Source organism: Rutidosis leptorrhynchoides, chromosome 3, assembly GCF_046630445.1.
Source record: "Rutidosis leptorrhynchoides isolate AG116_Rl617_1_P2 chromosome 3, CSIRO_AGI_Rlap_v1, whole genome shotgun sequence".
Taxonomy (NCBI): Eukaryota; Viridiplantae; Streptophyta; class Magnoliopsida; order Asterales; family Asteraceae; genus Rutidosis; species Rutidosis leptorrhynchoides.
Genome location: NC_092335.1, coordinates 415,782,461 through 415,800,753, shown reverse-complemented (window position 1 = coordinate 415,800,753; position 18,293 = coordinate 415,782,461).

Sequence of the window (18,293 nt, the reverse complement as noted above, 5' to 3'; positions counted from 1 at the left end):
TCCGATTTCAACCTAGAGTTATCATTTTTGAGTTCGCTAATTTGACTAGCAAATGATCTAAGGTCTCTATTCATCTTGGCAAAGTTGTCTACATACATATCAGGTAGTATAGGAAACACACGTTCATCATAAACAGGCACAGATTCAGATTTAGTAGGCGGTTTCATTTGGACATGTGGAAGTGGGGTATGACAAGCAGAGCTACATGCAATTGTATCATTTTGATCAAGAGGTGTTTCAGGACAAGTTTGCAATACATCATATATAAACACATAATTATTTTGCACAGAGTTGTAACATTCATGCGTAATATTAGTGTATAACTGTACCTCTTCCTCAACATCGGTGGACACGTGATCATCACAATTTTCCATGTTAACTGGACGGGTAACCACGAAACAACAAATAAACTTAAGAAATATCACTTTTCTCCCCCTCAAAATATGATTCACATGAATCAAATTTTGAAAATAAGGTTTCGTTGGTTTTTGGTCAGTCAACCGCTTCAGACACTGGACGTTGTTGAGTACCAAATGTTTTGATCAAAATAGAAGTTGGTCAAAACCTATTGATTAATGTTGTCAATCAAAGGTTTTTGATCAGGTTAAAGCTTTCAGGCAATCACAATTCGTACACTCAAATATTTAGGGCATCAAAGGTTTTCGATCAAAGGTTCTCGGCCAAGTTTCTCAGTCAAAGATTTCGAGCAACCACAGGATTGGCCAAGTTTTCGAACAACTAAGGTTTTTAGAAAAGGTTTTCAATCACGAAGGCTTTCGATCAAAACCAATGTTTTCGGACAGGAAGGTTTTTGGTCAAAAATAATGTTTTGACAGAATAGGTTTTCAACCAAAGGTTCTCGAACACTGTTTTCAAGCAACCAAGTTGGTGGTCAAAGTTTCAGCTCACAGAGATGTTTTCAGAGAAAAAAAAACGAAGTTTTCAGTCGAATGATTTCGAACAAAATTGCAATTGAGTTTCACCTAAAACAATCAGTCCACCAATCACTAATATAATTTTGAGTCTTATTGGACCTTGGACCAATCCATTTAGTTGATCATTTATCACTTGAAACTTCCTGTACGTTCCACAAAATCCACCGAATCTGTTAAGTAATAATAATAATAAATAAATAAAAATGTTGTAGAAATCAATTGGACCAATAAACAAGGGGAATCACCCTTTTCTTGTTCCTTCACGTGACAATCAGTACACAAACAATCAACTTTTTTGTTTGACCACCAACACTTCCTTTTTCTTATTTTATTGTTGTACACACGTGACCACAGTCAAATTTCACTTTATTTACAGTCATGCCACCGTCTTCTTCCCTTAGTAGCTGAAACAGAAACCAAAATATATATAATTTTTTTTCGAGCAACAAGTTCTAGAGCAACAAGTTTTCGAATCTCAAGAAGGTTTTTGAGCAGCAAGAGATCCATGAATCTGATACTGCAATAAAAACTTTGTTCGCAGATCCATGAATCCGGCAATACTGCCCGCCGGGAGTTTATTGAACCATTCGCGAGCAATGCCCTGCAAGGTCATTGGAAATATTTGGCACGCAACCGGATCCACCCAACCTTGAGTGCGCATTGCACCCTCAAAGCGCTGTAAAAAGTCATCCGGATCGGACAAACCATTGTAGGTACCTAGCGTACCAGGTATCTTTGGTGCTGCTGGAAACGGATATGCAGTTATGTGCGGAGGAAATTTGTCAAAAGTAGTCGGTAGCTCGAAAGGTGGTTTAACAGGATCCCCTTTTAAACCCGCAAAGAAACGCCGCATCATGTCCTGAACGAAGTCAGGCTGCGAAAATAAGTGAACCATGTCAGGGGGTGCGGCCTGCATAAATTGCCCTGCAAGATTAGCCTGCCCCTGAATATTTTGCCAAGGTTGACCCTGCATCTGCGGATATACCCACGGCTGCGGTGTTGGAAAAGAGGGATTACTTGAAGATGCCGAATACACAGGTTGTAAGGGGAGCGAGACCTGTGGCGCAGATGCCTGCGAAAACTGAGGATACACACTCAAGAGCCCAACCGTTTGCGCTGTGCTTTGTTGTTGCGCTGTTATTGGCGCCCAATGAGAGTTTGCGTCTGGGATGACACCAAATCCCCAGCTGTTAAGTAACGCCTGCGCATCCGCAGGGGTTAAGAATTGAGAAACTGGGCGCGGTGGTTGCCAAGGTTGCAGGGGTGTAAACGACGAGTTTTGCTGAATAGTCTGCGTCTGCAGAGGTATCGAAACAGTGGTACTGTAAATAGGTACCTGTCCGCAGCAAACTACATGTGGTCCCATGGTTTCGCCACCAGCGTTTATCGGGATAACCCTTGGATCCACCGATGAAAAATCCAACCGCGTGGTTGTGACTGGTGAGTTTGCTCTTGGCGGTGTAACCCCATCCGGATATACCGGCTTAAACCGCTGAAAGGGTTCGCCGGATACAGGTGGGGGGTACATTGTGTACCCTGCTTGAGCAGCCGCCTCCGTAGTCAAAACTGGTGTTTGCTGACTACCAGACGGCGCGTGTTGAATTGCTGTTTGAGTATGCTCCGATGATTCCTCGGAAGTCATGATACTGTTAAAAAGAAAAAATTAAAAAAAATTCTGTAAATAGCGAATCATAATTCAAAACCTAAAAAGAAAGAACAATTAAACAGTTTTGAATTAATTCGACTCTCAATGAAAGCACCACTTGATCATGCATACTTTAACCGAGGGGTCTTAACATGCTTGCTCAACGTAAAGGAGGGGTTTAAGGATCTTAGAACGTGGCTCTCCGGTCCGGCTACCGTGAATAACCCTGGCCGACATGATGATGTCGGCGGGGTGGCCAAGTGATTAAGTCCACCTTCGATGACGTCCGTCGATCAGAAGGCCCCAAGCAAGGTTGTAGGTACCAGTTAATAAAGAACTAACCTGTTAACCTTTAGAAGATGATAGAGGATATAAGTTACGTAGGATGTGTGGTAGAAGATGGCTACGTAACGTGGTATGTTGCTAACGACGATTAGGGTTTGTATTTATAGACAAACCCTAATTCTAGAACCGTCATAGGATAGTGATAATCGTTTCCATAACCATCTCCCCCGAATCACGGATATAATTATGGAAAAGATATTTGCTTGTTAGCTAAGCAACCGCCGTAAAGGGACCAGATACGGATCCGCATGCCGCATGACGCATGAGAGCACCCCGCATACGCACCATAGCGCATGCCCGTGTGTATGTTACATGCGCATGCGGGCTGCGGTATCATTAAGCAGCAAACAGATTTCGAGCATAAGGATCTCGATCACAAAGTTCTCGAGCAGCAATAGGAATTCAATCAGACAGGTTTTCGAGCATAGAGCAAGGAAAAAAATACTTTTCGAGCACAAAAGCAGGTTAACAGGTGGGTTTTGAATTGAACCAATTAAGGCCTGAAATTATTTTCTGTGTAATCCACAAGTGGCGATTAACACATATTCTGAAAGTTTTAAAGCCAAAACAACTTCAAATTTTGAGAATCAATGATGAACTTTGATGAAGAACATGAAGAGCACCAAAAATCAAAAACGAATTTGTGGTGTCTTAGGTGATAAATCGTTCATGAAATATGTTCTAAAACATCATACTAACACTCGAAAATTATCAGGTTAACCTGAAACAAACTGAACAATTTGAATCTGATTCACAAGTTTGGTTGACTTTTTGTTGACCGAAAATAGATTTTAGATCTGGAAGTTGATAATAATATTTAATCAGATTTGAAGCATCATATGGCTAAGATGAATGATTAGAAATCAGAATATATGCTGAATTCAGTTTGAAAATAGCCAAATCTCTCCAAGCAATTTGACATGAACACTTTTGTTTACCAATGAAGAACAGTTGAAAAAAAAAATTCAGATCCGAAAAAAATGTTTGTGGATCCGATATGTGTGTTGAATAAAGCTCAAACAAGTATATAGAATCTCAGATCTGTAATTGTTTTGGTGTTTGAGTTTCAAAATTAGAAACCCTTAAAAATTTTATGATGAACATGAAAGATAAAGACGAAGTTGAGATTCTGAAGTCTGAAATCTGATTTTGATTTAATTATTTTGTTTAATGTTTTGTGAAAATCAGATCTTAAAAGAAAATAATAACAGTGAGTTTACAAAATCAAAGTAATTCAAGCTTAAAGAAATTTAAGAACAATGTCCATTGTTCTCAAGATCGAATCAAAACCGGATGAAACACAAACACTAAAAACGCGATGAACACCTTGCGACAAGGATCTACTACACGAATGTATAGTCCCACTCTGATACCAATTGTTAGTCCACAATTAGGGTGTTCGATCTGTTCTTGATAGTGTTAGTGGGTTTTGAGAGGATTTCTTGTAGAGAGATGCTAGTGAGATAAAGTAATATGATATTAATGACTAGCTTCGATACAAAGGTGGGGATCTTGCTTTATATAGTAGCAAGCTCCCAAGTTACAAACACATGGTAAACACTAAGTTACTGTGGTAAATAGCCTAATCTAGATTATTACAATAATAAGAGTAAAACGCACACGCCACTAGATTAATACAAGACAATAACCACACGACATTAAATATTACAATAAATATTGTCAACAAATTAACTTGATACATATGGAATTAGGGAACTTCGATGTAATAATTGGTATGAATTGGTTAGCAAAAACAAAATCTCACATCCTTTGTGATCTTAACGCAATTTCAATTCCTATCGAGAATGGTGAACCTTTGATTGTTTATGGCGATAAGAGTTGCACCGGACTCAACCTCATCTCGTGCCTTAAAGTTAGAAAACTACTTCGTAAGGGTTGTTTTCCGATCCTTGCCCACGTTAAGAAAGTCGAGTCCGATGAGAAGCATATCAATGATGTGCCAATTGTTCGTGACTTTATCGATGTATTTCCCGACGAATTGCCGGGTCTTCCACCTCATCGACCGGTAGAATTCCAAATCGATCTTATTCCGGGAGCCGCACCCGTAGCACATGCACCATATAGATTTGCTCCCTCCGAAATGCAAGAAATGCAAAGTCAAATCCAAGAACTACTTGACCGTGGTTTTATCCAACCTAGCCATTCACCATGGGGCGCTCCGATTTTGTTTGTTAAAAAGAAAGATGGATCCCTACGAATGCGTATCGACTATCGTGAACTAAATAAATTGACGGTTAAGAGCCGATATCCTCTTCCTCGCATTGATGACCTCTTTGATCAACAACAAGGATCTCGTGTATATTCGAAAATCGATCTCCGCTCGGGTTATCATCAATTAAGGGTTAAGGGAGAAGATGCCTCCAAAACCGCTTTCCGGACTCGTTATGGTAGTTATGAATTTCTTGTAATGACATTTGGTCTCACTAATGCACCGGCGGTGTTCATGGACCTTATGAACCGCGTATGCAAACCGTATCTCGATAAATTCGTTATCGTGTTCATCGATGATATTTTGGTCTATTCTAAAAGCGAAGAAGAGCACGAACAACATCTCTGACTTGTGCTTGAACTCTTGAGACAAGAACGACTCTATGCCAAATTCTCCAAGTGTGAATTTTGGTTGAAGGAAGTTCAATTTCTTGGTCATGTTGTAAGTGATCAAGGTATTAGAGTCGATCCCGCAAAGATCGAAGCCATTAGTAAATGGGAGACTCCTACTACTCCTACTCACATTCGTCAATTCTTGGGTCTCGCCGGGTACTATCGTAGATTCATCGAAAACTTCTCCTTGGTTGCACGTCCTCTAACCGCGTTAACTCACAAGGGAAAGAAATTCATTTGGGCGACAGAGCAAGAATTCGCGTTTCAAGTCTTGAAAACAAAACTAACCACCGCTCCTATCTTGTCACTTCCCGAAGGCAATGATGATTTTGTTGTATATTGCGATGCCTCGAAACATGGTTTTGGGTGTGCATTGATGCAACGAAAGAAAGTCATTGCTTATGCCTCTCGACAATTGAAAATTCATGAACGGAACTACACGACACATGATCTCGAACTCGGAGCCGTTGTCTTTGCACTTAAAATGTGGAGACACTATCTTTATGGAACCAAAAGTATCATCTTCACCGATCACAAAAGCCTCCAACACATCTTCGATCAAAAACAACTAAACATGAGACAACGACGGTGGATTAAAACTTTAAATGATTATGATTGTGAGCTTCGTTACCATCCCGGGAAGGCAAACGTAGTAGCCGATGCCTTAAGTTGAAAAGAAAACAATGCCTCTTCGAGTCCAAGCTTTAAACATCACCATTCACACCAATCTCAATAGTCAAATTCGTGTAGCCCAAGACGAGGCTCTCAAGGATGAAAACATCTCACTCGAACACTTGAACGTCCTCACCTCTCGATTCGAAGTTAAAGAAACCGGACTCCGATACTTCGCCGGAAGAATTTGGGTACCTAGTTATGGGGACCTACGAAGCCTTATTTTAGATGAAGCCCATAAGTCAAGGTATTCGATTCACCCCGGTGCCAATAAGATGTACCACGACCTTAAGGAACAATATTGGTGGCCGAACATTAAAAGGGACGTCGCTACTTATGTCGGAAAATGCCTAACTTGTTCCAAAGTCAAAGCCGAACATCAAAGACCATCCGAACTACTTCAACAACCCGAAATCCCGTAATGGAAGTGGGAAAGGATAACGATAGATTTTATCACCAAACTAGCAAAGACGGTTGGCGGTTATGATACTATTTGGGTTATTGTTGATCGTCTCACCAAGTCCGCGCACTTCCTGGCCATGAAGGAAACCGACAACATGGAGAAACTTGCACAACTTTACATTAAAGAAATCGTAGCCCGTCACGGTGTACCCTTATCGATTATTTCCGACCGAGATGGCCGTTTTGTTTCTAAATTTTGGCGTACTTTACAAGAAGCGTTGGGAACGCATTTAGACATGAGCACCGCATACCATCCGCAAACCAATGGACAAAGCAAACGCACAATTCAAACCTTGGAATACATGCTACGAGCTTGCGTTATCGACTTCGAAAAAGCTTGGGACAAGCACTTGCCTCTCGCCGAATTCTCCTACAACAATAGTTATCACGCGAGTATTAACGCCGCACCATTCGAAGCATTATATGGCCGAAAATGTTGTTCACCTCTTTGTTGGGCCGAAGTAGGCGACACACAAATCACCGGACCCGAACTCATTCATGAAACAACCGAGAAGATCGTTCAAATCCGAGATAGACTTAGGACGGCCCGAAGTCGTCAAAAGAGCTATACCGACAACAGACGCAACAACCTCGAATTTCAAGTCGGTGACCGCGTAATGTTAAAAGTCGCGCCTTGGAAAGGTGTAATCCGTTTCGGGAAACGCAAAAAGCTAAATCCGCGGTATATTGGTCCTTTCGAAATCTTGGAGCGTGTTGGAACCGTTGCTTATCGTTTAGATCTTCCGCCTCAACTGAGCTCCGTTCATCCTACTTTCCATGTATCAAACTTGAAGAAGTATTTTTCCAAACCCGAACTCGTCATCCCTCTCGAAGAACTTACTGAAATGTCCCGTTCTTATTGATTAAAAACGTTCCATATTAATTGATTTCGTTGCGAGGTTTTGACCTCTATATGAGACGTTTTTCAAAGACTGCATTCATTTTAAAACAAACCATAACCTTTATTTCATCAATAAGGGTTTAAAAAGCTTTACGTAGATTATCAAATAATGATAATCTAAAATATCCTGTTTACACACGACCATTACATAATGGTTTACAATACAAATATGTTACAACAAAATAATTTTCTTGAATGCAGTTTTTACACAATATCATACAAGCATGGACTCCAAATCTCGTCCTTATTTAAGTATGCGACAGCGGAAGCTCTTAATAATCACCTGAGAATAAACATGCTTAAAACGTCAACAAAAATGTTGGTGAGTTATAGGTTTAACCTATATATATCAAATCGTAACAATAGACCACAAGATTTCATATTTCAATATACATTCCATACATAGAGATAAAAATTATTCATATGGTGAATACCTGGTAATCGACATTAACAAGATGCATATATAAGAATATCCACATCATTCCGGGACACCCTTCGGATATGATATAAATTTCGAAGTACTAAAGCATCCGGTACTTTGGATGGGGTTTGTTAGGCCCAATAGATCTATCTTTAGGATTCGCGTCAATTAGGGTGTCTGTTCCCTAATTCTTAGATTACCAGACTTAATAAAAAGGGGCATATTCGATTTCGATAATTCAACCATAGAATGTAGTTTCACGTACTTGTGTCTATTTTGTAAATCATTTATAAAACCTGCATGTATTCTCATCCCAAAAATATTAGATTTTAAAAGTGGGACTATAACTCACTTTCACAGATTTTTACTTCGTCGGGAAGTAAGACTTGGCCACTGATCGATTCACGAACCTATAACAAATATGTACATATATATCAAAGTATGTTCAAAATATATTTACAACACTTTTAATACATTTTGATGTTTTAAGTTTATTAAGTCAGCTGTCCTCGTTAGTAACCTACAACTAGTTGTCCACAGTTAGATGTACAGAAATAAATCGATATAGTGTATACATATCTCAGTATTGATCACAACTCAAACTATATATATTTTGGAATCAACCTCAACCCTGTATAGCTAACTCCAACATTCACATATAGAGTGTCTATGGTTGTTCCGAAATATATATATAGATGTGTCGACATGATAGGTCGAAACATTGTATACGTGTCTATGGTATCTCAAGATTACATAATATACAAGAAGTTGATTAAGTTATGGTTGGAATAGATTTGTTACCAATTTTCACGTAGCTAAAATGAGAAAAATTATCCAATCTTGTTTTACCCATAACTTCTTCATTTTAAATCCGTTTTGAGTGAATCAAATTGCTATGGTTTCATATTGAACTCTATTTTATGAATCTAAACAGAAAAGGTATAGGTTTAAAGTCAGAAATATAAGTTACAAGTCATTTTTGTAAAGGTAGTCATTTCAGTCGAAAGAACGACGTCTAGATGACCATTTTAGAAAACATACTTACACTTTGAGTTTAACCATGATTTTTGGATATAGTTTCATGTTCATAAGAAAAATAATTTTCCCAGAAGAACAACTTTTAAATCAAAGTTTATCATAGTTTTTAATTAACTAACCCAAAACAGCCCGCGGTGTTACTACGACGGCGTAAATTCGGTTTTACAATGTTTTTCGTGTTTCCAGGTTTTAAATCATTAAGTTAGCATATCATATAGATATAGAACATGTGTTTAGTTGATTTTAAAAGTTAAGTTAGAAGGATTAACTTTTGTTTGCGAACAAGTTTAGAATTAACTAAACTATGTTCTAGTGATTACAAGTTTAAACCTTCGAATAAGATAGCTTTATATGTATGAATCGAATGATGTTATGAACATCATTACTACCTTAAGTTCCTTGGATAAACCTACTGGAAAATATAAAAATGGATCTAGCTTCAACGGATCCTTGGATGGCTCGAAGTTCTTGAAGCAGAATCATGACACGAAAACAAGTTCAAGTAAGATCATCACTTGAAATAAGATTGTTATAGTTATAGAAATTGAACCAAAGTTTGAATATGATTATTACCTTGTATTAGAATGATAACCTACTGTAAGAAACAAAGATTTCTTGAGGTTGGATGATCACCTTACAAGATTGGAAGTGAGCTAGCAAACTTGAAAGTATTCTTGATTTTATGTAACTAGAACTTGTAGAATTTATGAAGAACACTTAGAACTTGAAGATAGAACTTGAGAGAGATCAATTAGATGAAGAAAATTGAAGAATGAAAGTATTTGTAGGTATTTTTGGTTGTTGGTGTATGGATTAGATATAAAGGATATGTAATTTTGTTTTCATGTAAATAAGTCATGAATGATTACTCATATTTTTGTAATTTTATGAGATATTTCATGCTAGTTGCCAAATTATGGTTCCCACATGTGTTAGGTGACTCAAATGGGCTGCTAAGAGCTGATCATTGGAGTGTATATACCAATAGTACATACATCTAAAAGCTGTGTATTGTACGAGTACGAATACGGGTGCATACGAGTAGAATTGTTGATGAAACTGAACGAGGATGTAATTGTAAGCATTTTTGTTATGTAGAAGTATTTTGATAAGTGTATTGAAGTCTTTCAAAAGTGTATAAATACATATTAAAACACTACATGTATATACATTTTAACTGAGTCGTTAAGTCATCGTTAGTCGTTACATGTAAGTGTTGTTTTGAAACCTTTAGGTTAACGATCTTGTTAAATGTTGTTAACCCAATGTTTATAATATCAAATGAGATTTTAAATTATTATATTATCATGATATTATCATGTATGAATATCTCTTAATATGATATATATACATTAAATGTCTTTACAACGATAATCGTTACATATATGTCTCGTTTAAAAATCATTAAGTTAGTAGTCTTGTTTTTACATATGTAGTTCATTGTTAATATACTTAATGATATGTTTACTTAGCATAATATCATGTTAACTATATATATATCCATATATATGTCATCATATAGTTTTTACAAGTTTTAACGTTCGTGAATCACCGGTCAACTTGGGTGGTCAATTGTCTATATGAAACATATTTCAATTAATCAAGTCTTAACAAGTTTGATTGCTTAACATGTTGGAAACATTTAATCATGTAAATATCAATCTCAATTAATATATATAAACATGGAAAAGTTCGGGTCACTACAGTACCTACCCGTTAAATAAATTTCGTTCCGAAATTTTAAGCTGTTGAAGGTGTTGACGAATCTTCTGGAAATAGATGCGGGTATTTCTTCTTCATCTGATCTTCACGCTCCCAGGTGAACTCGGGTCCTCTACGAGCATTCCATCGAACCTTAACAATTGGTATCTTGTTTTGCTTAAGTCTTTTAACCTCACGATCCATTATTTCGACGGGTTCTTCGATGAATTGAAGTTTTTCGTTAATTTGGATTTCATCTAAAAGAATAGTGAGATCTTCTTTAGCAAAACATTTCTTCAAATTCGAGACGTGGAAAGTGTTATGTACAGCCGCGAGTTGTTGAGGTAACTCAAGTCGGTAAGCTACTGGTCCGACACGATCTATAATCTTGAATGGTCCAATGTACCTTGGATTTAGTTTCCCCCGTTTACCAAATCGAACAACGCCTTTCCAAGGTGAAACCTTAAGCATGACCATTTCTCCAATTTCAAACTCTATATCTTTTCTTTTACTGTCCGCGTAGCTCTTTTGTCGACTCTGGGCGGTTTTCAATCTTTGTTGAATTTGGATGATTTTCTCGGTAGTTTCTTGTATTATCTCCGGACCCGTAATCTGTCTATCCCCCACTTCACTCCAACAAATTGGAGACCTGCACTTTCTACCATAAAGTGCTTCAAATGGCGCCATCTCAATACTTGAATGATAGCTGTTGTTGTAGGAAAATTCTGCTAATGGTAGATGTCGATCCCAACTGTTTCCGAAATCAATAACACATGCTCGTAGCATGTCTTCAAGCGTTTGTATTGTCCTTTTGCTCTGCCCATCAGTTTGTGGATGATAGGCAGTACTCATGTCTAGACGATTTCCTAATGATTGCTGTAATGTCTGCCAGAATCTTGAAATAAATCTGTCATCCCTATCAGAGATAATAGAGATTGGTATTCCATGTCTGGAGACGACTTCCTTCAAATACAGTCGTGCTAACTTCTCCATCTTGTCATCTTCTCTTATTGGCAGGAAGTGTGCTGACTTGGTGAGACGATCAACTATTACCCAAATAGTATCATAACCACTTGCAGTCCTTGGCAATTTAGTAATGAAATCCATGGTAATGTTTTCCCATTTCCATTCCGGGATTTCAGGTTGTTGTAGTAGACCTGATGGTTTCTGATGTTCAGCTTTGACCTTAGAACACGTCAAACATTCTCCTACGTATTTAGCAACATCGGCTTTCATACCCGGCCACCAAAAATGTTTCTTGAGATCCTTGTACATCTTCCCCGTTCCAGGATGTATTGAGTATCTGGTTTTATGAGCTTCTCTAAGTACCATTTCTCTCATATCTCCAAATTTTGGTACCCAAATCCTTTCAGCCCTATACCGGGTTCCGTCTTCCCAAATATTAAGATGCTTCTCCGATCCTTTGGGTATTTCATCCTTTAAATTTCCCTCTTTTAAAAATCCTTGTTGCGCCTCCTTTATTTGAGTAGTAAGGTTATTATGAATCATTATATTCATAGATTTTACTCGAATGGGTTCTCTGTCCTTCCTGTTCAAGGCATCGGCTACCACATTTGCCTTCCCCGGGTGGTAACGAATCTCAAAGTCGTAATCATTCAACAATTCAATCCACCTACGCTGCCTCATATTCAGTTGTTTCTGATTAAATATGTGCTGAAGACTTTTGTGGTCGGTATATATAATACTTTTGACCCCATATAAGTAGTGCCTCCAAGTCTTTAATGCAAAAACAACCGCGCCTAATTCCAAATCATGTGTCGTATAATTTTGTTCGTGAATCTTCAATTGTCTAGACGCATAAGCAATCACCTTCGTTCGTTGCATTAATACACAACCGAGACCTTGCTTTGATGCGTCACAATAAATCACAAAATCATCATTCCCTTCAGGCAATGACAATATAGGTGCCGTAGTTAGCTTTTTCTTTAATAACTGAAACGCTTTCTCTTGTTCATCATTCCATTCAAATTTCTTCCCTTTATGCGTTAATGCAGTCAAGGGTTTACTATTCTGGAAAAGTCTTGGATGAACCTTCTGTAGTAACCAGCTAGTCCTAAAAACTAGCGTATGTGTTTCGGAGTTTTCGGGGTTTTCCACTTTTCAACAGTTTCTATCTTTGCCGGATCCACCTTAATACCTTCTTTGTTCACTACAAGTTGATTAAGTTATGGTTGGAATAGATTTGTTACTAATTTTCACGTAGCGAAAATGAGAAAAATTATCCAATCTTGTTTTACCCATAACTTCTTCATTTTAAATCCGTTTTGAGTGAATCAAATTGCTATGGTTTCATATTGAACTCTATTTTATGAATCTAAACAGAAAAAGTATAGGTTTATCGTCAGAAATATAATTTACAAGTCGTTTTTGTAAAGGTAGTCATTTCAGTCGAAAGAACGACGTCTAGATGACCATTTTAGAAAACATACTTACACTTTGAGTTTAACCATGATTTTTGGATATAGTTTCATGTTCATAAGAAAAATCATTTTCCCAGAAGAACAACTTTTAAATCAAAGTTTATCATAGTTTTTAATTAACTAACCCAAAACAGCCCGCGGTGTTACTACGACGGCGTAAATTCGGTTTTACAGTGTTTTTCGTGTTTCCAGGTTTTAAATCATTAAGTTAGTATATCATATAGATATAGAACATGTGTTTAGTTGATTTTAAAAGTCAAGTTAGAAGGATTAACTTTTGTTTGCGAACAAGTTTAGAATTAACTAAACTATGTTCTAGTGATTACAAGTTTAAACCTTCGAATAAGATAGCTTTATATGTATGAATCGAATGATGTTATGAACATCATTACTACCTTAAGTTCCTTGGATAAACCTACTGGAAAAGAGAAAAATGGATCTAGCTTCAACAGATCCTTGGATGGCTCGAAGTTCTTGAAGCAGAATCATGACACGAAAACAAGTTCAAGTAAGATCATCACTTGAAATAAGATTGTTATAGTTATAGAAATTGAACCAAAGTTTGAATATGATTATTACCTTGTATTAGAATGATAACCTACTGTAAGAAACAAAGATTTCTTGAGGTTGGATGATCACCTTACAAGATTGGAAGTGAGCTAGCAAACTTGAAAGTATTCTTGATTTTATGTAACTAGAACTTGTAGAATTTATGAAGAACACTTAGAACTTGAAGATAGAACTTGAGAGAGATCAATTAGATGAAGAAAATTGAAGAATGAAGTGTTTGTAGGTGTTTTTGGTCTTTGGTGTATGGATTAGATATAAAGGATATGTAATTTTGTTTTCATGTAAATAAGTCATGAATGATTACTCATATTTTTGTAATTTTATGAGATATTTCATGCTAGTTGCCAAATGATGGTTCCTACATGTGTTAGGTGACTCACATGGGCTGCTAAGAGCTGATCATTGGAGTGTATATACCAATAGTACATACATCTAAAAGCTGTGTATTGTACGAGTACGAATACGGGTGCATACGAGTAGAATTGTTGATGAAACTGAATGAGGATGTAATTGTAAGCATTTTTGTTAAGTAGAAGTATTTTGATAAGTGTATTAAAGTCTTTCAAAAGTGTATAAATACATATTAAAACACTACATGTATATACATTTTAACTGAGTCGTTAAGTCATCGTTAGTCGTTACATGTAAGTGTTGTTTTGAAACCTTTAGGTTAACGATCTTGTTAAATGTTGTTAACCCAATATTTATAATATCAAATGAGATTTTAAATTATTATATTATCATGATATTATCATGTATGAATATCTCTTAATATGATATATATACATTAAATGTCTTTACAACGATAATCGTTACATATATGTCTCGTTTAAAAATCATTAAGTTAGTAGTCTTGTTTTTACATATGTAGTTCATTGTTAATATACTTAATGATATGTTTACTTATCATAATATCATGTTAACTATATATATATATATCCATATATATGTCATCATATAGTTTTTACAAGTTTTAACGTTCGTGAATCACCGGTCAACTTGGGTGGTCAATTGTCTATATGAAACATATTTCAATTAATCAAGTCTTAACAAGTTTAATTTCTTAACATGTTGGAAACATTTAATCATGTAAATATCAATCTCAATTAATATATATAAACATGGAAAAGTTCGGATCACTACACTTACTATTGATGACAAACTTCATTTTGTGGAGGAACCGGTTGAAATTGTGGACACCTCCGTCAAGACGCTAAAACAAAGTAGAATCCCCATCGTTAAGGTCCGTTGGAATGCCAAAAGGGGACCCGAGTTTACTTGGGAAAGGCAAGATCAAATGCAAAAGAAATACCCTCATTTATTCGTGGATCCGAAAACGCAAGATCTCGAGGAAGAAACAACGATTACTACGCCTACTTAAATTTCGGGACGAAATTTCTTTTAAGGAGTAGGTAATGTAACATCCCGCCTTTTTCCGTTTACCTTCCGTTATGTTATTTAAAGTCCGTTATAGAATTATAACATCTTCCGTTAATACGCGTTTTAAAATATCTCGTCTAGGTAATTCACGCACCCGTTTTTGAACTTGAGGGACTAAACTTGTAAAGAGGTAAAAGACTTGTCTACGTCAACTAGTCAACAAGTCTTCTCCTCCATTCATTCTCCTCTTTCTCTCTTTTACTACTTCAACTTTTCTCTCAACCTTCAAACAAAGAATCATCATCTATTTCAAATCGAGCAAGCATCAATCCAAACAAATTACATATTTGGAATCCTCGCATCTTCCTCTTCGAATCCATACCGATTACATTTCATTTGGGTAACTTTCTAAAAACACTAGATTTTGTGTTCTTGATAATTTTAACCTATAGAAGTGTTAATTAGTATCTATGGCTCAAGTCTAACATGATTATGTGATTTGTATGCTCGATCTCGTTATTTTAGTGTAACTAGCATGAACTTGAAAAGTGTGTGTTTGATCTTGAGTTTTGGATGATTAAATGTTGTTGATATGCTAAAGTGCAAGTATTAATTGTGTTACTAGCATCACTAGCTTTATTTTGATGTGTAGGTTGATTAAGAAAACTTCAATAACATGATTTATGAGTTTATGATTTTTGGTTAGGGTTTGGTGGTCTTCAATGTGAATTTTAATGCCTTAAATGCTTAACAATGTTGCTTGTAAGTGTTTAGTTGCAATGTATGTTTAATTACCTTCGAAACGGCATATCATTTATGTAAAATGGATCACCAAATCATGAAATGAGAGTTATGAACTTGGATGCAATTAATGATGAGCATTAAATGCGGTTTTGGTTGTTGTAATTGGTAGATTGATTGATGAAATGTGTTTAGTTGTTTTCCTCGTCAAATTACCTTCCCAACGGAATAAGATATATGTTTTGATTGTTTGTGGATCATAAATTGTGTTTGTTTGGGTTTTGGTTCGTGCACTTGTGAAAAATCAGCAATCAGACCTGAGCACTGATCTGGACGCCGTCCATATTCCTGGACGCCGTCCAGGCCTTCACATCTGGATGCCGTCCCGCCAATCTGGACGCCATGCAGATGAATTATCAGGTTCTGATTTGGTTGGTCATTTTTCGTTAAATTCTAAGTATGCTACGCACCTCCGATTCACATGTAACTTGTTCTAACATGCTTATATATGATTAAAAACCTCAAAAAATAAGTTCGGGACCCGACCCATGAAATGTCCCGTTCTTATTGATTAAAAACGTTCCATATTAATTGATTTCGTTGCAAGGTTTGACCTCTATATGAGACGTTTTTCAAAGACTGCATTCATTTTTAAAACAAACCATAACCTTTATTTCATAAATAAAGGTTTAAAAAGCTTTACGTAGATTATCAAATAATGATAATCTAAAATATCCTGTTTACACACGACCATTACATAATGATTTACAATACAAATATGTTACATCGAAATCAGTTTCTTGAATGCAGTTTTTACACAATATCATACAAACATGGACTCCAAATCTTGTCCTTATTTTAGTATGCAATAGCGGAAGCTCTTAGTATTCACCTGAGAATAAACATGCTTTAAACATTACCAAAAATGTTGGTGAGTTATAAGTTTAACCTATATATATCAAATCGTAACAATAGACCACAAGATTTCATATTTCAATACACATCCCATACATAGAGATAAAAATCATTCATATGGTGAACACCTGGTAACCGACATTAACAAGATGCATATATAAGAATATCCCCATCATTCCGGGACACCCTTCGGATATGATATAAATTTCGAAGTACTAAAGCATCCGGTACTTTGGATGGGGTTTGTTAGGCCTAATAGATCTATCTTTAGGATTCACGTCAATTAGGGTGTCTGTTCCCTAATTCTTAGATTACCAGACTTAATAAAAAGGGGCATATTCGATTTCGATAATTCAACCATAGAATGTAGTTTCACGTACTTGTGTCTATTTTGTAAATCATTTATAAAACCTGCATGTATTCTCATCCCAAAAATATTAGATTTTAAAAGTGGGACTATAACTCACTTTCACAGATTTTTACTTCGTCGGGAAGTAAGACTTGACCACTGGTCGATTCACGAACCTATAACAAATATGTACATATATATCAAAGTATGTTCAAAATATATTTACAACACTTTTAATACATTTTGATGTTTTAAGTTTATTAAGTCAGCTGTCCTCGTTAGTAATCTACAACTAGTTGTCCACAGTTAGATGTACAGAAATAAATCGATAAATATTATCTTGAATCAATCCACGACCCAGTGTATACGTATCTCAGTATTGATCACAACTCAAACTATATATATTTTGGAATCAACCTCAACCCTGTATAGCTAACTCCAACATTCACATATAGAATGTCTATGGTTGTTCCGAAATATATATAGATGTGTCGACATGATAGGTCGAAACATTGTATACGTGTCTATGGTATCTCAAGATTACATAATATACAATACAAGTTGATTAAGTTATGGTTGAAATAGATTTGTTACCAATTTTCACGTAGCTAAAATGAGAAAAATTATCCAATCTTGTTTTACCCATAACTTCTTCATTTTAAATCCGTTTTGAGTGAATCAAATTGCTATGGTTTCATATTGAACTCTATTTTATGAATATAAATAGAAAAAGTATAGGTTTATAGTCGGAAAAATAAGTTACAAGTCATTTTTGTAAAGGTAGTCATTTTAGTCGAAAGAACGACGTCTAGATGAACATTTTAGAAAACATACTTTCACTTTGAGTTTAACCATGATTTTTGGATATAGTTTCATGTTCATAATAAAAATCATTTTCCCAGAATAACAACTTTTAAATCAAATTTTATCATAGTTTTTAATTAACTAACCCAAAACAGCCCGCGGTGTTACTATGACGGCGTAAATCCGGTTTTACGGTATTTTTCGTGTTTCCAGGTTTTAAATCATTAAGTTAGAATATCATATAGATATAGAACATGTGTTTAGTTGATTTTAAAAGTCAAGTTAGAAGGATTAACTTTTATTTGCGAACAAGTTTAGAATTAACTAAACTATGTTCTAGTGATTACAAGT